At 29.8% G+C, this 26,308-nt stretch overlaps 1 protein-coding gene across 4 annotated transcripts in view; it reads left to right on the top strand.

The window, feature by feature from the left end:
- LOC143080962 (oncostatin-M-specific receptor subunit beta-like) overlaps nt 1-26,308 on the top strand; it is a 91,917-nt gene that overhangs the window by 34,567 nt on the left and 31,042 nt on the right. The window contains exons 3-4 of one of the 4 annotated variants that reach the window (XM_076257176.1): nt 5,525-5,624; nt 9,833-9,917. The gene's annotated coding sequence lies outside the window, so the exon portion shown is untranslated. Of the gene's footprint in view, nt 1-5,524; nt 5,625-9,674; nt 9,918-23,102; nt 23,118-26,308 lie in introns of those variants that run through there. The other 3 variants (XM_076257167.1, XM_076257205.1, XM_076257185.1) reach the window with 3 other exon arrangements.

Raw genomic sequence — 26,308 nt, 5'->3', positions numbered from 1 at the left:
AAGAATAGATTCATTTGTTATTTTCCGTAATTAATTTTGTTCTCAATGTCAATTAAAATTGCCGTAATATAAACCTTATAGTTTCCGTATTGATTGGCAGTGAACTGAATATGACACGTTTTGTAATGGAACATTATTTCCACATCTCATGGGTATTAATTTTATGTAACTCATGTAATATTGCAAAGTTTCCTGTTGAATTATAAGATTCTGAAAGGTTGTATATGATCTGAAGTCTCTGAGGGCTGATAGATATGTATTGCAAATCATCTTGCATTCTTGATAATAGAAATTTAAGTAAATGTTGGTTTGAGAATTGATCATATTTCAACCTTGTTCTAAAAAAATTTGGTTCAATCAAATGAACGTGTTGAACTGTATTATTTCTTTTTAGTATCAACTGGTTCCTTTAGTATAAAAGAGGGGTTCCTGAGCCCAATAAGAAAGTATGACAACAAGCAAATTTTACCCCCCAAAAAACCAGCGAATACTGTGAATATTTAAAGAAAATTGGGGCTCAGAGTAATTATTTGTTTTTAATTTACAAAATTGCATATTTACTGTAGATTTAGAAAGTATTGCTGTCATTTAGTATTGAGATATCAGGAAAACCTGTATAAAGATACACGGATCAGAAATTAGAATGTGAGTTCTTGTTATTGTGCTACTCATCCAGTTGCATTTAATTTGCATTGATAAAGACCAAGGCCTCTACAATAACTTTTTTTTCAACTTGTCCTGTAGAACAAGTACATACCAAAATTTACTTGTTCGAATGAAATTGTTACTTGTCCAAAAAAAATTCTATTAAAAATAACCTTTTAACATTTTTAGTTGATTCAAGGAGCAAAACGAATTTAAACAATTTAACAGAATTTGATGTATTTCAAAATTTCAAAAATATAAGTCAAGTACAAATGCGAAACTAGTCATGTCACAGGAATTAGGTTCTAGTTTACATCAATGTCCAGTCTCACCAGACTCTAAACATGAGGCACCATCTGATAGGCCTGTACACTCATTTGATTTGTATTCTGTTGGGTTTTTTTAAGTTGAAAAAAGTTTATTCAAATGCAATCAATAAAAAGAAGAAGATGAGCCATCATAAGGTGTGATTGCCAATGAGACAACTCTCTGCAAGAGACCAAATGACACAGAAATTAACAACTATAGGTCACCATATTGCAAGGATTGTTTTTTTATACTTATGATTAAATATGATTTTGTGAAATTCATGGGAAATAAAAAAAAATATTTTTGTGAAAAAATTACTGGTATGGTATTTATTATAAGGAAAAGAATAAGGTAGCAAAATGAGGTACTGATTTGTCTTGGTCCCGAAATGTCTCCTGCCTTGTCAAACTGTCTATCAATCATGTCTACTAAATATGTCTTCTACAGTGCCAAACTGTGTATTAAAATGATTAAACTTGGAGCTGAATCTTTCAAGGTGAGAACTGTCCTGTAAAGTTACCTTATCTACAAAGCCCATCATTGATTCCATCCAGAAAAGTATACCTTTTACCTGTTAAAAAGTACCTGATAAAGAACCAGTTAAAAATTATCGATTGCAAGTAAACATGTTAATAAAAAAGGTTTTCATTTGAATAAACAGAATTCAGAAACATGTCAAAATAATATTTGTTTTCTTGTTTTTTGTTTATAATTACTTTAATTGTTCATCAAAGTTGGATTAAATTTATTTTCTACAGATTAAGTGTACTTGATACAGCTTTACTTGTCCGACCTTTTGTCCCTCTGGTACCGGACAATCGGACAAGCGTTATTGTCGAGGCCTGAGACCTCGAAATAATTTCTGAATTTACAGTAAAAGCGAAATTTAAGAAAAGAAATGACATTTTGTCCACATGATACACATATTCCCTTAAAACTGGTTAGTTCAAAGCTGTATATGAGATTTAATTCTTTTAATTGAATGAATATTATGTAGCGAATCAACTGAAATAGTTTTAAAAATTTTGAATTTGGAAATGACATTTTGTTCACATGTTGTTCATCATGATTTCCTTAAAACAGCTGTTTGTTCAAAGCTGTAAATGAGATTTGATTCATTAAATTGAATGAATATTATGTACCTTCAACTTGGAGTTAAGGGATTTAGGGGTTTGGATGCTTTGACAGTAGATCAAAAGGTTCACCATACATGACAACTATGGATGAGGGAGCTGCCAGCTTTCGATGATTATTTTCTAATTCCCCAAACCCACGATCAAACATTCCGATTATGATGTTTGACTGAAACAATAGATCATCATTATATAAATGACATTAGGTTCAAATGCCATGAGAATGTCGCCCAATAGTCACATCAAGAGAACACATAGATCATGTTGCATTAAATAATTATTTTAATGGTTCTCTGTAGAGATGGAAAGTCTGGTTGGCTTTGTGACATCGTGACAGGGAATATTTTATCAGTATTATTTCTCGATTTGACTGTTGTGTTTTTGAGTTGGTTTTTGGGGGGGAGGGGGGGGGGGGGTGGCAATCTTCATTTTTGATGATACAGAATGAGATGAAATTATAAATTCAATGTATTAACATATTCTATTAAAATAAAATGAAAGAAAATAAGCATTGCTAATAAAATACAAAGAAAACCGGAAATTTAAATCATTCTTTTTAGCTTATAGACTTATTGAGACAGGAATTATAATTATACGGTTGCTATGCAATCATCAGCTTTGGAGATGAACATAGCTTCAATAATTTATAGTTTGCAGAAAGACTATGAAAATGTTCCTTTGTTTTTATGCAATGATATTCTTTAGAGGTTTATGCTGGGCACTTAGTGCATATAATGATGTCTTCGTGTACTTTATATAACTTGGCTTCTGGGTGTTGAACAGCATGATTTCATACAAGGAGATTATCGAGTTTGATCTAAGTTTTGGTAAATGTAGGCATTATATGATATTGTTTTGTTTCTATAATTGTCTGCAGGTTAATGGGCTGAAGCGAAGCATGTACGTCTCTTTTTATATCTGACCTCGGCTGTAGATTTGACAAGGTGAGATTTTGGGTAGATTTGTAATCCACAATCCTATTAAATATTAAGAAACTAAACAGCTCTTTTTCTTGTTTCAAAATTACAATATGAATCATATCATACATTATTGTAGTAAATAAACGGCTTAATTTTTAAGACATTTATTTTACCACTGGTCTTCGTGTTCTGTCGACTATATTATTTGTTTTCATTTTTCTCTTTGATGAATGTTCTTGTGTGTGTTTTTGCTGTATTTTTGACACATAGTGTGTCATTTCAGCGATATTTTAACCTTGTCATAAAGCGGGATATTTGACTAGCCATTAAACCAGGTTCAACTCACCATTTTTTCTTTATATGTCCTATTACCAAGTCAGGAATTTGGCAGTTGTTATCAATTGGTTTGTCTATATGTATGTTGGCATTTGTTTTTGTTTCACTTCAGTATTCCTGATGTCCTTTTGTTTTCTTCTTATAGTTGGTGTGTTTCCCTCGGTTTTGGTTTGAAACCCAGATTTGAATTTTTCTCTCAATGCATTTATGACCTTTGAACACCAGTATACTATTGTTGCCTTTATTTTTTGTCAGTTTCTATATTATCCTTCTTAACTACTGTTCTTTAAATGCTTTATGCATATTAGATAAAACAAACATTATAGACATAAGTAAGAGGAAGCAAAGAAAACATTTGTCTATCATTTATCTTTTTGTTGTTTTTGGATTGCTATCTCAATGGCATATTCTCTACATCTTCCATTCAAATCTTAAAAAGTATGGAAGACAGTCTTTTCAAGTTATAAGACTAATTTTTAATTAGAATTGTTTTCCATTTAATACTTTAGTTTGGATTTAATGATCATTAATGCTTCTTCTCTGTGACTTCGTGACAGGGAATATATTATTAGAATTATTTCTGGATACTGTGGTGTTCTAAATATGGCATTTTTGCATTTTGTCTTCCTCAAATGATTATACAGACTTGAAGAAAATTACTATTAGCTCTTCTTACTAGTTAAATATGAAAAAATGAAAATTAGACAGTAAAAAATTACACTGAAAACAGGATATTTTAATCTTTCTACATAGTTATGATTTATTAAAACAAATTATAATTATACAGTAGCTGTTCATTATATTATAATTGTCTCTAGAAGTTTTTTAGGGGGATGAACATCAGTTCAATAATTCCAGTTTGTAGAAAAACTAAAATGTTCTTTTGTTTTTCTGCATTGATCTTCTTTAAGGGTTTGTGCAGGGCACTGCAAAAGATCATGTCATCCTGTACTTTATATAACGTTACTGTAGATAGTTAGACAGCATGATTTCATGCAAGCACATTAATGACTTTGAGCCACCTTTTAGAAAACGTGAGCATTCTTTTGATATGGTATTTTTAATTATTGGTTTTCAAATTAATGACCCAACTGATGGCTCTTAAGTACCTCCTAAGTTGTAAATTGGATAAGCTTGAATTGGGGTCAACTTGCAGGAGGCAATTTTATTGACTATTGAGAAATGAACAGCCTTTTTGTTGCACTCCTGCAAAAAATGTTAGATTAAAAAGAAAATTTGGAATTAAACTGCATCTCGAGATGAAAAGGTAATATAACCTGATGATACACCTAACTTTTATATTTGCGCTGTTGTGTTTTGTTAAAATAAACCCTCACATCTCCTTTCAAAATAATTTTGGAGGATGATGTGCCTGCAAGTTTATTAGGAAAACAATTGCTAACTATAAAGAGTACTGGATTTTAAAAAATAAAGTAGCACATACAACTGAACAATAGCAGTTAGTTCATAGACATTTATCTTTAGTTTGACATCTTTGTTTTTGCCATTATAATTATTTTGGTTCCCACTCCTTTTTCATCTGTGAGGTGTCTGAAGTGACATGAAAATAAGTCAGAAATCTTGTGTAATTGCTTCGAGTTGAGAAGCCTTTGAAGGCATTTTGTATATTTAATTATATTTTTGATCATTTGAGGGAGTATAATCTTTCAGCGCCTGAAGATTATTAGAGTATTGTGATTGACATACCATGTACATTCCAATTTAATATTTCTTTTGTGGAGATTTAACCGGTTACAACTGTTTGCTGACCTATCTATTCATTAATTTTCAAAAGAAATTTTTAGATCATTTACTGTGTAAATGGGTCATCTACTAATGAAAAAATTATTGATATCTATATTATATGGTGTCTGATTTTAGTTATAGGCAAACAAATGTAGATATATTATTGCGGGTGTTCTAATCATTTCCCTTATATATATAGGTCATCAGCTAATGAAAAAATTAGATAATGATCTAATATTAAATGGTAGTTTTTTTTAGTTATTGAAAGTATAGACATGATATTAAACATCAGATTTATTTTTGTACAGTAATTGTAAGTACTCTGCTGAAAATATGAACAGACACAAAATGACAGATACCACTATTGTATATACTCGGGTCGCATTTTAATCAAAACCATATTTTCATATACTATCAATTTTTTTTCCTTTCCAGTTTTTTCAACAACAAAAAACTACAGCCATCACATTCCTGTGTTAAGTTGATGCCACTCTAAGCTTTACAGTGAAAGAACTTTAGGTACATTTTCCTGCAGGTAACTATCCATGTGTTAGCCTTGTTAGCCAAAAGTAATAGGGCCAGGAAAGTATTGATCTTATTTCATGTCTCTGTTCAATTCTCGTTTTTCTTCTACTTCTTCAAAGCCCATCTCCTTCAAGATAATTTTTAAGTGGACTTAGGTTTATTTAACATAAAGATCAGAATATTTATTAAATTTATTTTATGAAACTACCACTATTGGTGAATACATTCAATATTTATTTTATGAATACGATAAGTCACCGACTTTCACTTTTAAGTTGGCCTTAAGTCAATTCATAAAGTTTTAAATCTCCATATTATATGAAAACTAAGCATAGCCTTCGGTGTATTTTGATTTAAATTGGTTAATATTGTTTAAAATTTTGCTATCTAGCTGTCAGTTCACATAAACTAGCATGTTTTTATGATATGAATACAAGATAAGGGAACATTTTAATCCAATTTGTCATGAATCTACATGTCTAGCTGCTTTAATGTAGGTGTCATACCACCAATTAAAAGTCCCTATCTGTTCAACCAAATTTTGCAATTTTCACAGCTTTCTAAATATTTTACCTTAAGTTTAACTTCATAGAAACTAGGTATATCCTGAATTGTACAGGTGTCACCTTTCTGCATGCCAATTTTCAACATACATTCAAAATCATATAAGAAAGAAGAGAGCTCCCGAAAGGAGGTACCACTAAAAATAAGCCCTGGTTTTCTGGAAATCTTAAATTAGTATACCATGGAGCGCATTAATCCTCAATTTTAAATGCAAACTCCTAGACAGGTAAAATTTGGCTCAAAATGGTCTTAATATATTTCTCTTTCAACGAAAGTTTCATTTCTGCAAATTTGTTGGTTAGTTTAGGTGAACAATGACATCAAATGCACTATTTTTTGTCCGAGTAGGCCTACTTTCACATACGTTCTAAATTTGAGGGAGTAATTGGTGGTATGACACCTACACACCTGAGTTGTTGGTCTATCAAGAAGAAGTAAGCTAAGTTCAACAGCACTTCTTTTTGAAGTGGTAGTTGGAAAAAGATGATTTGCTTATAAAAAAAACTCATCAAAAATACAAAAAAAAAAACATGATGGCTTTTTTTGTAAGAGTAGTATAATAATTGGCCATAATTTAATAAATCTTTTGTAAAAAAATTGAAAAGTATCCGGAATTAATCTTCTAATGACAATTTTACCATTCCCTCTGCTATATTTTGTTTAGCTGGTTGACTATAATAACTAGCTCTTGGTCCATTAAATTTGCCATATAACAGTTACAGTGTGGGGCTATTAATATTAATTTACCTAAAAAACCTCGAAAAAATAAAGAATCATTGAATGGGTTCCTTATAAAAATATATATGTTCATAAAATTTTAGGATCAAATATGATTTTTCAGTTCTTTTAAAAATGGCATTGTATTAATGGGGATCTATATACAGGGTTTACAGAATAGAGAATTGAAATGGGCCAAAAAAATAAACAATGCAGATGAATGGGCCAAAAAAATTAAGAATAGGGAATGATTTGGTGCTAAAATATAAAGAATGACAAAAGATAAAGGATAGAGGAAAGTGGCCTAAAAATAACTTGGATTGAGAGTTGTCTCATTGGCACTCACACCACGTCTTCCTATATCTATATAATAGAAATAAAGACAGGCCATATATCATATTCAGACTGTGTTTTTGTTGACACCCTTAAGGAAGCTGGCTTGTCATATTTTGGATTTTTTGTCAAATTTTCGAAATCCTCTGGTTTTATCCATTTGAATGCCTTGAAAAAATTTGCCCCGTGACCCCCATTTTTCTTTTTGTAAATCTTTTACATGTATAATGATAAGCCATCTGTAAAAGTCTTATAACATTTTAATTATTTTTTAATAGTTTTTGAGAACTGAAACTTGTCAATGATAAAGTTATGAAAAGTCAAGAGAGACAATTTTGCCGCAAAAATTTCAATGGCTAACAGTGTTTTCCCTAGGCTATTCATGCATTGCGGTACCGCTACGCATAAAATTTCGGCCGCCATGCATGTATCATACCCGCTATGCATCCCGCTATGTGTGAAATTTTTATTATCTTATAATATGAAGTGACAATTGACAAAACTCTGCAGGTGTTTCAAACTCACTGGACTGATAATTGATCATAATTAGATGCAACGCTCTGATTTTACAACCACGTTGATCAGATAGAACAACATTCAAGACTTCGATTGCATAATAGAAATCGGGAGTTAAAGTTGTTTTAATGATAAATATTATAGCCTGATACAGCTTCCAAATATCCTTCCGTGAAAAATAAAAAGTAAACCTTTTGCAGTATAAATTTTACGTTTTGAAATCATAAGTCTGACATCGAAATATTTATATCAAACGCAGTTGATTAGTTGTAACAGAGAATACACATCATTGGGTTGAAACATGATGTAACTTTGACCTCCGTAGCAGAGTTCAAAAAAAATTATGGGTCACTGAATATTCACAATTCAGATCGTTTTTGGTTTGATGTCAAAAATTGTTTTATTTTTCAAACTGATCTTTCAAACTAGTTATAATCCAGAAGAAAGTAAAAACATTGCTTGACTGTACCTTAAATTTAATATCTATATCCAAATTAAATTATTTAAAGCTGTAATCCATGATCACAAATTGAATGCTTTGTTTACAATTGTTGAAAGCCATGTGCTTTTTGGCGGGAAAATTCGGGAAACCCCTTATTAACAGGAAACAGTTACATTTCATTGTTATTTATAGACAGTAGGAATTTCATTTTGGAAATCATTTTGATTAACTGCTAAGATTTATTCATGAACAATTAATAATTTCTTGGGGTGAAACTGATAATACTTTTTTTTTATTTAAAATAATTTACATCTAGGGGTATGAAAAGGGGGGGCTGGTTTTTTTTGTGTTTTTTTTTCTATTAATATTACAAATATATAAAGTTCACCAGTCTGAAAATACATGGTTAAATGGATTTTTATTCTGAAAAACTCATGTTAATTTAATTCCTTTATTATTTCAATCATAATCAGAAACAAGCTACATGTATAAGGTATTTCAAACATATATTTTTGGCTTTTATATAAGATCGAACATTCCAGATTATTTTATATGTATGTACCTGTAGTAATAACAAACCTGGTAGAGCCTAAAAAAATTCTACAGGGCCCTTGAATAAACTTTTGGATCCAGGCTGGCCTTGAGAGAAAATGTTAAGTATTAATTAAATTGTTCCTGACTGTATTGCAGATTTATGTGAAGTTTTTAAACTTGCAAGCACAATTCATTTTACTAGTGTAATAAAAATAATTCTACAAAACAACACCGCGCTCCGCGCTGCAAATTCATCTTAGACCCACCATGCATCAAGAATTTTCTAGGGAAGACACTGGGCTAATATCTCGAAAACAAGCACAGTGACCTATATATTTTTTTGCTGTTTGGATTCCTTTATTAATCCCCGATCAATATAAACTAGTGTTTTGAAAAGTTAATTACTTTGAAACTGAGAAGCGTATGACTTTGTATATTTATGTACAAGACTGTATTGTAATCAGCAACATTCAATCTTGTTTTGCACTAGTTATAGTGTGCATACAAGCACATTTGATATGGTCATGCATTTATTATAGTAAATATTATGCAACTTGTTTATTTGTGGTACACTGTACGGACAGTGACTTCATTGTGAAAGTGTTTCACACAGTCTGGTAACACCTAGCACAACCTATTGTAAACTTTCTATACAAACAAAACAAACCAACGGTACTGTTTTTCATTCACGATTTGACATATTTATCAGATTCTCATTGAACTCTTTCTTTAGTTTATTATTTGCCGATTTCCTTGAACAAGTTTTTACTATAGCGTCAAATTTTACATAGTCTAACAATACATATATTGTGCATGTAGAAATATATTTGACGTGTTCCCATTATCAAGATTAAATGTTTATATGATCGTATAAAACTTATACACCTGAATGAGCCGAGCTTTTAATACAAAGTCTTTAACTTGAATTTAAACAGTGTGTTCACAATATTGACTTGAATGCTTTTGTATGATTCTAGACATACATGAGGAGTTTATGAACTTCTTTCAACGTTATTGATATGTCTTGATGAATTCAGATATTTACATGACAGAGTTTGTTCAGTGTTAGACGTTTATACATTCATAATTTGTGTTGTATTTTACACTTTAAGATAAGTTTGGACGTTTTCCAGGTCACCGGAAGCAAGCTATTTTATAGTGACGGAGGAAAATTATTGTGAAATTAAATTCCTAAAGGTAATTTTGATGAATTTGATTCTCAGAATATTTTGATTTGTACTTGATTATTTGTTCATAAGTACTTATACCAATTTGAATTTTTGTTGTTTTTAAAATATATGTAAAAAGTAAAATCATGTTCAAAATTTAAATGAATTCATAGAAACTATTCATATGTAAAAAAAAAGTTTTTGCTTACAATCAGACAATTTCATCGTGTGAACAAATAATGCACAAATCATGTTATTTTCTGTCACGCTGCTAAGCTTTGTAAAGTTCTGTGTCTGGAAGTTGATTTGTTTTCACAAATAGAGAAACCTTATAAGATGGATATTGTTTTTTCTGTCTTACTTGATAAACATGTTTTGAAATTTGTGATTTATAAAGTGACATAAATTAGAACTTAACTTTTAGTTAGAAATCGGTCAGACTTTTTATGGTACAGGTGAATTAGTATTTTCTAAGTAATCATGAATATTGACTATGTTAAAATATTTGATAATTACCTGGAATAAGTGTTTACTAAATACAAAGGTGTACCTATATACTTCTGCATAAATACATACAGTGTATTTGAATATTTAACGCAAGCATAATCTATAATCCTACTAAGAGCAGGTGTCACAATGGACAAATTACATCAATTTTTGCATCCACTTTGGTCAGGTTCATTCTGTCTAGGAACCTAAGGTTTTTTAACAGCCCTAAGGTTGTGTTGCTAATAGTTATAGGAAATTGAGAACTGAATATGAATCCAAGAGTTTGAGATGTATGCATCAATGCGACAACAACACAAATTACCAAAAGACATCTTGTATAGGTGTTTGCGTTATAAGCATAAATAAAAAGAGATGTGCATTAATTCATGAGAAAGTATAAGATCTCAGCCATCAATACTTAAATCCCAAATTAACAAAACTATAGGTTTTGACAATCACTGATTAGTTTGTGACAAGCACATGTAACCCTTTTTGATATTTTGACCCTCCCCCTTTTTATCTTGATCATTTAACAAACAAACAGTACATAAAAGGATGTTAGATAAAAATCAGTTGAGGTAAACGAATTCTGAAATAAAGTTTGTCAGAAAATCTTCATGTGTGAAGCTATATGTGACATTATTTTTTATTTAGTTGTGCCCTTAAGTGAAATATGTGGTTTTTGCTCATTATTTAAGGTTATATGGTGACAAGAAGTTCGTTACATCCTTGTCCTTTGGGCTTTGATTGATTAAGTTGTTTCATTGACAATCATACTGCATATCCTTATTTGCATATTTTTTGTTCGCTATATGTTAACAGTAATATACTAGATTGTAAATTTTTTATGGGAAAATGTCTATATAACAGTTGTTGTTTAAGGTTTTAAGGCTATTTACTATTACAGCATTTATATTCATACTCTTAAGCTTATATTATGTGCGTTGAAGAAAAGCATTAGGCCACATTAATCAATGCAAAAATGTGTACTTTTTATTGAAAATAATCTTACTTAACAAATACATTTAATAAGTAAACAAATTAATGTCTTATTCATTATGCTGTACAATATTTGTTAAAGAGCATTAACTAACTTTATGTCTGACTTGTGAAAAAAGATTATCATATTAAAATCCGTCTCTGTCAATGTTATATAAGCAAAAATACATTTAAGTTTCTAAGGTGTCAGAAAATTGTACTATGATATGTAATTTGTTTTGAATCATTGTCCAAGTTGATGTCTTGAGCAATGGTCCTAAATATAAAGGTCAGATAAAGTTTCAAATACTTACAACCTAGTTCCTCTTGAATGAGGCTAGGGTATTCCCCTTGACACAAATCAAAAGCTTATATTTGGTATATATATATTGATTGCATCCGTTTTCTTTGATGCACCAATATGGTAGTTCTGAGTGACTTATGATGTAAAGGTAATTTCTTGTACTGTTGACTTTTATTCTTTCAAGTGAGTATTGGTTTATTTTGATCTTATCCAAATTTTTAAGATTTTAATTTTAATAATTATAATATCTTGAATTTTTTTTTTCTCTCTCAGAATGGGGCTATACACTTGATAAAAAGTTTTCTTTTATGAGCAAAACATGTGCTAAGAATAAGCAAGATATGGGGATATGTCACTTAAACATTAACCCAATAAAACAAGTTGTCATGATCTATAGGGATCAACAAACCTTCTTCAGTAACAATCAGCTAGGTCACAAATGTTATTAGTTCTAAATTGTCTTGTATAGAACCATTTGACTCAAAAACTATTAAAGATCTGCTATCAATATTATAGAATTAATGATAAATTTGCAATAACCTTTCAAATATAATGTGGAGCTTTTTGGGGGAGGAAAGAGTTAATATTTTGAATCAAAGAACCTAGCAACTTATAATCAAAGTAATTTTTTAACATAAACAGGTTCTAGTATCCTTTTGATTTGTTGTAATAATTTAAAATTAAAAGTAATTTTGATTGCATGTCAACGTTCTAAAGATTATAAGTCTTCTCTGGGTTTTTTCTTAGGTTGTACAAATTAACCATTTTCTTTGTTTGACCTCATTTTTCAAATGAACTTTCTCTACTGGAAGTTAAGCAAACAGCAATTAAACAACAGAACTAAGCTAATTGGTTTAAAAGCAGCTGTTTCCTTATAAAGTCTGAAAATAATTTACCTTTTCAATTTTTGTTTGATTTTAAAAGGGGTAAAGAAAGACTAAATTTTAAAATAAACATTTTCCGTTGAAAGGGACATTGTTTGATAACTGAAGTAAATATACCGTGAGCATTCACTGAACTTGCTGCCACGAACGACTCGGTACAGTTTGATTAGTTATATTACGATCAGAAATAGACGTGTCTAATAACAATCTTACTATAATCACACTTACAAACAATAAATGACTTTTTGAACTCTCAGAGGTGTCGCATAAAAACACATTTAAACACACTTTGATCACAGCATCCTTATCGTGACCGAATCACCTTAAATCTTACATAGTGTTCAGCAAGGTATAAAAAATAATGGTGTAAAACCTGGGGTTATTTGAATCTGTCATTTCTGTAACAAACGCTTTTGGATAGTCACAAATTTTATAACAGTAAAATAAATATTTTAAAATGACAAAAATGGAATGGTAAAGTCTGAAATCTGGTCAACTAGTGTTTTAGATGCTTTTGGTGGTGATATATAGTGGCAAATATTACACACATAGTCAGGAATTGAGATAAGAATATGAAACCTGCTTTTACCATAACCTGACAAATAATTCTGACTTTAAACAGTAACCTGCTTGTTGTTGCTTCTCCTAAAAATTCCTAGATGCTTTTCAAAAAGGTATTGAACCCATTTTAAAGTCTTTTATAAAGAAATTTTCTAGTTTGGGGTCTTTTAACATGCATACTCCAACACTATATGTCATATCAACATTGATAACAAAAACATTTACTTAAGACCATTTATAGTGTATCTGTTGAGCAACAAATCTTGAATATACTTTCTTCATATGCATAAGATGTTTTCTATGTTTTTTTTCATTGTTGGTTTGCTGATTCATTGTGTATAATAATAATGCACTCCCCCATCTCCTTAACATCATGTTTTCAAAGGATTTTCACCCTATTTGAAATTAAAAAAAAACAACAGACATAATTCTGTGAGTAGGTGCATTCAAAGAGAGTAGATAAATATTAAAATTGTAATTGCGCCTTATCTAAATGTCAAACAGATTTGTCAATTTGTAAATTACGTTAGCATTTCCTATATGCTCTAAATTGTCAATTGAAATTTTTGAAACGTAATGATCTGTTTCCTGCCCCAGCTTTTTTGTAATGGTGAATAATTTACGTTGAATGTCAGCTTGATTCCCAAGCCATGCGGAATGTACCCTGCCGATAAAACTAGATTCATTTGTTAAGTTTCTGTAATGCACGTTTCAGGAGACAGATCTGTTGATTTGACGGATATAGAAACTGGCATGAAATGTATTTGTTACAGAATGGTTTTCCCTGCTTGATATCACTGAAATCTACATATAACGAAATTATCAATGTATTAGTCAACTAGACGACTTCATATGAAAATGTTTTCGGAATTGTTAGTCTATGTTTTCATAAGGGATTATGAATTTAGTGAATTTTAAAGAATCGAAGCACCTGGTCCATTAAAGCTTTACATGTTAGACGTAAAAAGTAAACTCTTGAAAAATATGTTAAGCTTTTATTTATTATGACTGAAATGGACCGAAGTTTGAATGCATTTTATGTGTATATTCAGACTAGACACTTGCATACCATTGTATTTTTAAGCATGATAAGGAGATTTTATAAAGTCCTTTTGTATATAAGCTGTAATGCTATGTTTTGGGATATCAATATGCCAATATTACTTTATCAAATAGGGATCTATAGGTATTAAACACTGTTTGTAGTAGATATTGATACATATTTAATAATGTGAAACTATTGTAGATACGAAATAATGGTAACTTATATACTGTATTAAGAGAAAAAGATGTATTCATAAATTATCTTAATACAAAAAAAGAGATTTGACTGAAACTTGATTTTTGTTTCTAAATACATTGTATACTGTATAAAACGAAAATAATATATATTTAAAGTGACATTAAGTATATTTTCAGTAAAAAATTGTGTAATTTGACTATATAGGATTCACCTGTTCGGATACAAAGACTTTTTGTCATATATTTGTGTGTGTTACAACGTTTTTTTCTATGTGATGTTCCACATGTTTGTTCTTGTTTTTTTCTGATAACAACATGCAAGGACAAGATAGATATAATAATTGAACAATTTTGGGATTTTTTATTTTGATTATGTTTTTGGGGGATTTTTTGTGTGACTTTTGTGTTCTAGGTGAAAAGTAAACATTTTGACAAGGTATTGTTTATAATCATCGATGGCTTTATCGTTATTTTATTTAATGAATTGCCTATTATGAGTGATTTTTAACAAGCTTTTCTTCATTCAAGTAAGATAGAGTATGTACTTGTTGTAAAAAAATAGGGTCCAAAACTTTTATAAGACAAAATATTTCTAGTCCTTAATTAACAACCAATGTAAAAATTGGTCTGTTTTCATTTTATTCTGTTGGAATTTGAAAAATGAAATTAAGCTAATTTGCAATGTCAAAAAAGAACAGTGAGTGAGTGAGTGCCGGGTTACTTTAGATAAATAAAAAACACTATTGCCTAACAAATGGTAATTGACTATAAAACTATGCCTTCACATCATAATAAAAAATGACAGCCATATTTGGGCCTAACCCTCCTTTAAAAGTCAAATAAACAAAAATGAAAAAAATTCAGGCATTAGGTGAAGAAATCCTTCAGAAGTAGGTCACTGTAAGATTTTCTTTAATGAACAACATCTTTCTTCTTCTTGATGTCATCAATAAACTTAGCCTCTAAGCTGTTTAAGAAAAAATCATTGACTGTTGTTCAAGCTTCTTATTTTTTTTATCTCCAAATAATTTCTTAGAAAGTAATATTGATCAAGAAATTTCCTTCATGAATTTTTTTCTTAATTTCTTGTCTCTGGTCGTCGTAGCGACTGAGTGTTTCATAAGTGATAGTTCGGCATGCAATGTTAGATGAATTTAGGATTGTCTTCATAATCTTTGTCAACGACAGTTCTGATCGGCTGACAAACGAGAACGTGTACATGATGGTGACAGACAACTTCAGCCGATATTGATTTTAATCATCTGTTCATAGGGCTATGTAATTAAAAGTAAATCTTATATGCCCGATTTTTTTATCCAACATTGCTATACGACAGTGCTATGATTGTTGCAAACAATGGATAACTCAAGATGGATTATTTTGTGACTTTCTGACAAACTTGGAATAAAAAAATCTTTTGTTGTATTTTTCCAGTTTGAATGGTGAGTACGAAAATTTTGCAATCTAGAATTTTTTCAAAAAAAGATAGGAATTGTTATTTTTTACACTTTAATTTTTTTTAAAACGATACAAATATTTCATAATATCAAGCTTCCACGAATAAAGTAGGTTATTTTTTATGGAGGAGAAACTAATCGTGTGTGTGTGTTATTGCTCATTTTTGTTGTTGATTTTTACACAATCTATCCTCACAAGTGACTGTTTTGTACTGTTAAATTGATTTTAGAATGATAAGATTGTCACGAACAGTTAGTTTTTATTTTCTTAAGTGGGCTTTGTTTATCCTTTAAAGACTTCACGATTGGGATCTCTTGATATTTCTGTTACAAATGAATCGAGAAGACAGTTTCCTTAATTGATTACATCGGAAAAGAAAGTTACTGTAATTTGCAGATGTGACTCCAGGCTTTATGTTTTGTGATAAATTGTGACGAAAATGCAGCTGTTCTTTGCATAAGTCTATAGTGTCTTTCGATCTGACCTCTGAGATTTTTATTGTTTCTAAAATAAGGCAAGTATCAAACAATCTTTTTAGAATTTTTTATGTTCATCAAGTTCTATTGAAAGAAAAACATATGTCTTTTAGAAAGAAAAAAAAACTTCTTTTTTTATTATTATTTTCGCCTTGAAAAAAACATGACGGAGCAAACACTTTCAAAATGGTCAGCTATGTAATATTTGAAAAGATGTCTTTGCATTTGTTGTTATGGCATTTGGAAAATATGTGCAAATACATGTACATTGTACATTAGTATTTAAGTGCACAACGATGGCTTTATTTAACATTCCTTTGGACTTAAAATTTGATTGTAAGTTTTTTCTTTTAATTAAAATGGATTACACATGTATAAATTTCAATCAAGTTATTTCATTTCACTTTTAATCTGTTAAAGTATTTAATTAATTTCAATTACTGAAATAAATGCACTTTAAATGCATTTGGAAGGTTTTAGTTAACAAAAGTATTGCTTTGATTTATAGTCAACATTGTTTTGTAAATATTGCAGTTAGAATTTAATCTAAGGATATTAAATATTTATTTGAAAATAGCTAAAATAGAATTACAGTGTTTAAATTTTGAGACAAAGATTTATAATTCATTATGTAATGATTATAGCATTGTCTGGGTTTGATGCAATGCTTCAAGAAAAAAAATTTAGAATTGTGAAAGCATTGTCGGTTGCTTGTATTGATTGGTCTAAGCCAACATCTTATTATGGTTAATTGGACATGCAGCAGGGTCTCCAAGCTACAATTTCCCTTAGTAATCAGTTTGATTTAGAAGTCCTGTCTTAATTCGGTTATACATTAAGATGTCTAACAAAGAACATGGGATAAAATAGGAGAGAATTCTATCGAGAGTGATGGATTAGTGATTTTTTTCGACATTTGAGGTCAGACTGAAAGCCAAAATAGCATTTGGAGAGGGAAAAGATAAAAACATCAAAGGACCGAATTAGTTTAAGGATTTTTTTATTGTCATGCTTCTAGTGTCTTGAATTAGATTAGTTGAACTGGATTCGATAAATTCAGATGTGTATTGCGTTATACTTAAGAAAGGAAGGTTATAGTTTGGTAAATATGTTATTTTATTATTCTATTATTTTTCGGTAAATGTGTTATTTTATTATTTATTTATAGTTTAGTAAACAGTTTTACAAATAAGTTCAATTGTTTTTAGGTAAGCATGGTATATAAAGAATTCAAGCAATTTACAATAAAGAATCAATGAAATTTTTAACTGAATTGAATTTTTTATTTAGATAGAGACAAAAGTCAGATAATTTTGATAAAAGGTAAAATTGATTTAGTCTAGTGTTTGTCTACTTATATGTCAATAAATTTCAAAGAGACTCTGTACAGATATAGGTCAGAATAATTGACTTTTAGTGAGAAACATCTACAGGGAGGCAGATAATCCCAATGTCGATATATATACATACAGTCCAATTATACTTATAAGATAGGATTTTTGCTTTATAGATTAAGTGTCAATCTTTTTATAAATGTCTGTTTTTAAAGGTTTCTGCATTTCGTGTATGTCTGCCACACTCTGTCCTTAATATCTCTTTTGATCAGTTTATTTGTTTGTGTTCTGAGTGCCACACCAGTTCTGAGTGACACACCAGATCTAAGTGGTTATTTGATGAGGGGTGCATATTTGTTAGTGGATGAGCTGGAGTACATGTAGCAGAAAAAAACACTGCACTGGCTTTCTTCTGGAAGTCTGGCAATTCTTGTCAGTTAAAATCAGAGTCAAACGCACCTTTCTGTGAGTAGGGTTTGAACTATTTATAAAAACCTGAAGAGTGGACAGGCTGACACTATCACTATAGATGAACTTTATGATTGATTACTTACTCTGAACCAACAAAATTAAGTTTTGATTTGCTTTTAATTATTTGACTACACAATTGTCTTTAAAATGGAATAATAGCAGGTTAATTAGTATAAATAGGAAAAAATAATGGAAAAAAAAGTCTTTATGCAAATTTTACTTTTTTTTCTCTCAATAGAATAAAATATTATGACATGAAACACTGTTTCAGATTTTTATGAAAGAAATATGTCTTAAACTTTTTGTTAGTTTACCTTTTAGTTAAGGAGGTATTTTATTGTAAAGGAAATGGTTATATAGATATAGTCCTATTTCTAAGAAAATGTTCTATACCGGAGCACTGACCTGTTATATTTGTGTGTTTCATAAAAACAAAACATTTTATCAACGTCATTATCTGGACCACAAATGGTTATTTAGCATATTTAATGTATTATCTAAATAGGACTTGCGGAAAGGTTGTTACATTTTGATGTATTAATCATATAAAGTTATTAGCTTCTGGTTTACCAAATACATGTTTTGATTGTATCAATAAGATTGTTTTTATGTTAACATAAGCTAAACACATTTCTAATAATAGAAACACTCAGATATGACTCTGATTTTTTTTCTGCTCAAGAAATCATAGTCATCAGAATGATTTATGCTGCTCATGACTACTCACTATTTTTTACATCTTTAAAAAACATTCTTTTTCATGGGTATGGATAACAGTTACTTAAAATTAATATGTGACATTCCAAAAAATTCTTAAATTAAGTGAAAAGCACTTCAATTGTTGTAATGGACACCTTCTTTGTTGCCATTACAGTCTGCAGAAGAGAGGGGGGATTGGAGGGGATGTTATATATATATTCCCAATTCCTGGAATTATAATGGCTGAATCCTGAATTCCAGAAAATTAAATCGTTAGTTCTTCAGTGCCCGTAAATGTAAATCTAAATTCCTGTTACTATAATGGCCCAATCCTGACGACCCAAAAAGATAATTCCCACCTTTGTGCTTGGTTGCATTGGTCAGTCTGTTGTCAGCCCACAAATAAGAATAATTGTATTACCTCAGCTGCTAGACTAGCTATAGCTACTACCCTAATTTTTAATGGCTATGAGACTTACACATTTTATGGACAAATTATACCCTATGTTTCGGACATTTCTTTTTTTATGTACCCTACATATGGTCTATATATTAACTTTGAAAAATATATATGATAATATGAATATATAACTTTTCCTAAAAAAAAAAAACTACCAGGATACAAGTATACTTAATTGTATGACCTTGACTATGTTTATTGATAGACATCAGGTTAATATATGTAAATAAGGATATTCATTTCACAGTTTGTTTTTTCCGTGAATCTCTTTCACACTGTATTTAGTCCCCCCTTCACACAATATGTTGATCTGTACAAATTAGCAACTCAAATGATATTTTCTCATGTTTTACCTGGAAATTAGCAAGAATTAAACAACTGCATAGATTTACATGTTTAAAGTTTATATATATTAATGAACAAGTGATATATTTTGGCTATAACCTTTGTGTAAATTATTAGATGGGCCATATATAACTTTTTCTTGGATATGTACAACAAAAAAATTAGAAACTGTTCAGGTTTACAGATGTTTAAGTCATTATGTACTTTCGCATATTTTCATGGAATTAAAATTAAGAGTTATGCATTGTTAGTGTACGTAAAAAGATTCATAAAAGTTCTTTCATCATTTTCAATAAGACTTTTTCTTTTATTATAAATTTGAATGCATAATTCTGTTTGTAGTTTCAATTAAGATGTTGGTTAATTTTAAATATTGTATGTATAAACTGAAATTGTGTGTTTTGTCAAGACTTTAAAACAGTCCTGTAAACTAGAAAAAGAGACTTCATATCTAATGATTACATTTCAAAGTACCGTAAAAAAAAAAGGGGGGGATCATTTAAGGCAGAATATTGAAGTTCATAGTATATGAGGCCTGCGTTTCATCATTTGTATTGCAGTACAAAGATATGCAAATATGCAGTTCACCCTGTAATTATAAGAGATCTATTTGTACAAGTTGTTCCTCTTCGGAGGTACAAATTTTAATTGACAATGAAGAGCTAGCAAAAAAGGCAAAGTTATCTGTGCATAAAATGTATAATTTGTGTAATCTTTAACTTTTTCTAATCTTTTAATATCATTCAACTTTTTGTTAAGCTGAAATATTTTGATATCAATAGTTATTTTTTCATTAAAAAATTGGTTAATGCCTACATATTACTGTCGACTTATAATGCATAAATTGTATGGGCTCCATGATGTTATTTCTAAGAAGCAGTCCACAATTTACAACTTGAGGTAAATTGTGTATTAGCAGTAACCAATCGCATTGGCAAATATACAATTCTAGCTCAAGGAAAGGTATTAAAGTATATTGGCTGTCAGTAAAGCCTGAACAGGATACTGAATTAAGCTGTCAACAAGACCTGCCATAAAACTGAAGATAAAATGCCTTAAGTCAGTTGATATAGATCTTGTTTTATTGCTTCTTACTGTGTAACAATATGGATATTAAATTTATTATATTTAATATATTACCTTGCATGTGGAACATTTATCTATGTCTTTTTTTAATATATCTGATATGGGTCAATGTTTACGTATATGGTTATATTTTGAATTGTTGACGGACACTATGAATGAAATCCTAAATCGGCTAATAGCATTTTAAAACATCCTGTAGAAAATTGATAATGGCTACAGTTAAGGTTAATTACCGATCGTAAAACGTCTCTTTTTACCTGAAGGTAGAATTGATCAAAGCTTGAACTAAATGATTATGTTGTATTCAAGGTAAATTTTATATTAAAAAATTCATATACAAGGTTAATGTCATATTAAATATAGAATATTTCTTTAATGGGAGTGAATTTGTTGGTATATGGCTATAAAAATAAACAAGTTATCTCAGGTAAAGAACCAGGTAGTTTGCCATTAGATAATTAACCTCCTGCGACCTTATTGCGGTTAGAATGCACTTTTAGCTTTGTAGTCCAGTCAAATTTTATTAATATTAGATGATGTGTTATCGGGCAAAATCTTACAAGTCTTTTCCCCCCCGGAATCAAAGGTGTAAGCTTTGATTTATTATTCTTCACCCGCAACAAAATAAAAGATTTGATTAGGCAGGATTACTAAAAAGAATTGATTTGATTCTCCAATAATTAGGCTGATTTTGTGAGAACTACCTTTAATTTGAATTTTCTCTCCATGAATATCACAATCAAATTGTTCCCTTTATTGTCCATCTTTTAATATTATAGCTGTCATCTGTTTATACAGTAAAAAAAATCATAGAACTATGAATGATCACATGTTATGAAGCTTAGGTACAAACTTAATATAAAATTTTCATTATAAGATTTTTTTCGGGAAAAGAACCCCATGGTTTGTACTCAAAGCCATCAATCCAAAAAATGGGAATTTTCACAATTTGTATAAACTTAATTAATTCATGTTAAACAATGTCCATATATGTTTTACTTTTGTCCAAAAAAGGTTCCCATGGATTTATTCTAATATGGTACTTTGGTCATAGAAAATAGAGAAAAAGCCACTTGATATTCATGCTTTGATACATTCAAATATATTCAGATTATTGAATTTGTTACCGTTAATGTTCTATGTTGGGTTTGGTGCTACTATGGGAAAAGTCTGTCATTTGTAGTTTAGATAAATTTTGTTGACCGAAATTTTGTTTTCATTATTGATTTATTCATGTCTGTTGACCAAGGGTGACTGATCTCATGGTCAAATCTACTTTATACAATCATCTTTGGCTTTCATCAGCCTTTGTCCAGTTCACCCTTGATTTAAGCTTTTTGTGGTCTTTCGCCTACAATTTCATATTGATGATGGAAGTTTTAACAAACTTGACTGGCAATACAGCCCTCGCACTGTCGGTATTTCATATTAAAATGTTACATTTGTATATATAATTGCTGGGACTGTAGCCTCTTGGTCATAAAAGCTGAATATATTTACATAAATAAATACTTATTTAACTTTATATATAGTGCTTTTTTTTAATTAGTCATGTTTTTATTTTATTTTCACAGTCTACTGTTAACAAAAATGAGATTGGAAGTTTGTTAATGCCGAAAAGAACTTCAGAAACATTTATAAATTGTTTTAAAAAAGTATAAAGAAAATGCTTCTTTATAAATTTTGTCAAAATCTTCTTGAGCACAGCTCTTTCAACAATTAAAAAACTCCCAAGATTTTTTTCACTTAAAAGAAAATCACAAAAGTCTGAGAACTAAAATTCATTTCTTTTTGCAGAATAAATAATCAAAATTGATTAAAAATTTTGTGCTTAATTTAAAACTATGTTTCATCCTTGCCCATTTAAAATTTGGTCAGAAACTCAAGATTTAGTTTAATATGGTCTAACAGTATTAATCGTCATCTTTATGTCCTGTAACTGTCTGTCAAGTTCAAATTGTTTTTCTTTCTATTCAATTTCTTTTCTTCCTGTTCCATAATGGTAAATACAAACATCAGATAAAGACTACATTAACTTTAAAAGGTCCCAATTTGTAGAACAATACACAGATACATCAATGGTAGGAAAACAAAACTGACATATATTTCAAAACAAAATCATGTCACATCATAGCTACTGACAGATATATAGTATAACAGTGTCTCAGGCCCCGAGGATGTTTTACACAGCAAATATTTGATTAAAAATCTCCTTTTACACACTTAATAAACAGGTTGGATAACTTTTACCTTTCACAACCAGACAAAAACAGCTCCGGGGCTACTCGTAACGTTTAAAGGATTCGTTGCAACTGTGTTGGAATTGATGACAATAGAAAAGTGTAGAATTATAGCCGATTGGAATTACTATGATAATCTGGTAAATAATCGTTGACTTGACATAAGTAAATATGTGATTATGTGATTTAATGTCCTCCACGGTAAGTAAAAAGCCTTTATTATACTGATCAGATTAACAGTTAGGTATCGTTGTAATTTATTATGACAATTTTACATAATGTTAATGTCTGACTTTGTATGTTTGTGGCAAGTTTTTAAGTTTTTGACAACGGAGAAAGGTAAGGGGAAGTGTGTTTGTATTATTTTCACCATATGGTGCTTGATTTTTTATGGAAAAAAGGAACAAAAGGTATATTATGTTAAATATTGGTATTCTACAAAATGTAATGAATTTTTTCTTCTTTTAAGGAATGCTATATATAGACATATTGCTTGCATTTAAAAAAAAAAAATTTTTTTTACTTTTTTTATTAAAGAAATTTGTTAATTTGAGTAAAAATAAAAATGTGCTGAAATTCGATTTTTTAACATTTTAAACAGATATAATAGTTTCATTAAGGCAATATCCCTTCTATTTATTGTTTAGATGTATTTTTTTATTTTTTTTTAATAAACAACAGTGGAATTCAATGTTAAAATGGATCATTGGATAATGACAGAACATTTAATTAAAATTCTTTCATTTAACTATTAATTGCGTTTTAAGTCTGTTTGATCTTCTGATTAGGACTTAAAATTTTTTGCTTCCTTGTTAAAAAAAAATCCTTGTGCAATTTAAATCTTTTCTGTAAAATCATAACCTTGTTGTGTAAAACAATATGCTCTGTCTGTTCATTGTATTCAATATAATTATCAGATCAAAGTATTTTAACACCAGAATTTTGGAGACTTCTTGCATTCTTTTGATTCTATGAATCTTTTGTTTTGCTGAAACTAATATTGGCAAAAGTTCACATCTTTTGACATCTTCACAGTATCATTTATCTCTTAAAGTATCAAAATTTTAAGAATTTAATTGTTTTTGATAACTTACCCAAAATTTTGAACTTTATTAACCCTGGTAGACAGATTGAATTTTGTAGCAGGACAATTCTTGTTGTGTCACTAAGCATGTTGTAAACTAATCACTTGGATGTTTTTGGCATTAACTTTTGAAAATATTACCCAGTATGCTTTAGATTTTTAAGTTGTGAATTCTGTAACATCAGTATTTCATCATAGTGAAGGAGAGGCCCTGTGACACTATTAGGCCGACTATGGGGTATGGGCTTTGCTCATTGTTGATTAGGCTATACAGTAACCTTAGTTATTAATTTCTGTTTCATTTTGTCTCTTGTGAAGAGCAGAGTGTCTCATTGGCAATCATAACACTGTAGCTTCTTCTTCTCCTGGGATCTGCAATACAGAAGTTCAAAGATAAAGTCAATTTGAAGGTTTCAAGAGTTAAATTACCATTACACATTTTTAAGCCATCCAGCTGCTAAATCATTTTTTACAGGGCAAACTAAAGCAAATAGAATATATACATCTATACATGGTCATTACATATGATATTTTTTACCTCTTTCATTAAAGTGATATGAAACGAGTGATAGTGGCGAAAAATAATGTTATTACAATTCTTGAACCAATGCATACAAACATCATAAACTTTAAGTCTTCTGTGCACGATTTTATCATTTTTTTCACATAATTTTCGTATAATTGTCAATATTTATTTCAATCGGTCAGTGTTGTTGTGAAAATATGGCAGGTAATTAAAATTCGTGTTTTGAAGCCGAAGTTTAACGATTGTCACCTGTTTGTCAACAATTAACAAAAAAGCATGGATATTGAGCACGTGTTTAACATGTACAATCAGATAATAGTTTAGTTTAAGGACATCCAAGCGTATTGCGATCACCAGATTTTTACGAGATGGGTCACACTGAGGTCACTTTGCATATGGAAAATATGTCCGGGAATTGCTTCCTGGAAAGAAGCAATTAAAATAAAGTAAACTTCTTCTAAATATGAACAAATTAAAGAATTTTCTTCAGAAAAAAGTATATATGTACAGAAGTTTTATAATAAAAACTATCCATTGAGTTATAAAAAAACATATGCATTATTTTTTTTTATTTGAGGTTTCTTATGACTTAAAGTTTGGCCCCATGTGACCTTAAGGTAAACATATGGTCAGCTAGGTGACATTACCCTGATGTTGATAATTTATGCAGATGATGATATGATTGGTGACGGGTGTGTGTAAAATGACATGATCCAGCCAAAGTCAGACTATCTTAAAATTATTCTAGTTTATCTGGCATCTCTTACCAAAACAATAGACATATATGTCTCTGAAAAAACCTGTTTGATTTGTAAATACCTGTCATTTTTTTTATATATATAAATTGATAGATCAGCTCTACTGTGGTTCATTTTTTGTTTAAAATTATTTTTTTTTTAGCTTAAACCCTTAATTATTTATCTATCACCATTTACTTATCAAAGTCTCTAACTGATTAAATTTATTTAAAAAAAAAAAGGACTTGTATAAGTGCCAAGAAATTTGAAGTAACCTACAAAAAGTGATGGTAGGTTATTTTTGTAGTTATGTTACATTTTCCATATAAGGTAAAGGATTTGACTGTTGACATGTATTACTCACATCAGGTCTTGTTAACCAAATACTATTGTCATAAATGTTAGTTAGTACCAGTTAGTACTTTAGTACTTGGTAAATACTAAAGTCAATTTAAAAGTTAGTCAGTTGATGTTAGTACCTTTAAAATTTGATCTCTTTTAATCCCAGTTTTAAGTATACAATTAGTACCTAACTTTATTGTTTCAACTCATCAACCTACACCACAGATCAAACTATGCAGATTTTAAGATAGGAATGACCGTTCTTCAAAAGCAGTACTAGTATTAGTCACTGGTCATTGTACAACGCCCCCTACACACCTTTAAATTGATGATTGCCACTTAAGGAGGCTTTTGAGTAAACGTTGAACCATTTAAATTGTAATTATCAATATAATGCCTTTATGGTTGTGTAATAAACACCCATTGTGTTGGCCACAATAGTTTATATAACAATAATAGTCATGCTCTAAAAATATAAAGTTGTTTAAGTATTAAAAGGAAGTATAATACAAAAGCATTAGTATTTATCTTTAAATCTTAGGTTTTTGGAATTAGTGCTTTGTTTACTAAAGTTTATAAGTGAATTTGTTCTGAGAAAATGGTAAGATCTGATTGTCCTTTAAGTGTTAAAAAATTATGAAGTTACTACTTCATGGCCAGAGAGGTTCTCTTTTGTTTTGTCTTTAAATCGCTTATTTTAAAA

This window comes from Mytilus galloprovincialis, chromosome 1, assembly GCF_965363235.1.
Source record: "Mytilus galloprovincialis chromosome 1, xbMytGall1.hap1.1, whole genome shotgun sequence".
NCBI lineage: Eukaryota > Metazoa > Mollusca > Bivalvia > Mytilida > Mytilidae > Mytilus > Mytilus galloprovincialis.
Note: the sequence above shows the minus strand (reverse complement) of the source record. Positions and strands in the feature narration are given on the sequence as shown.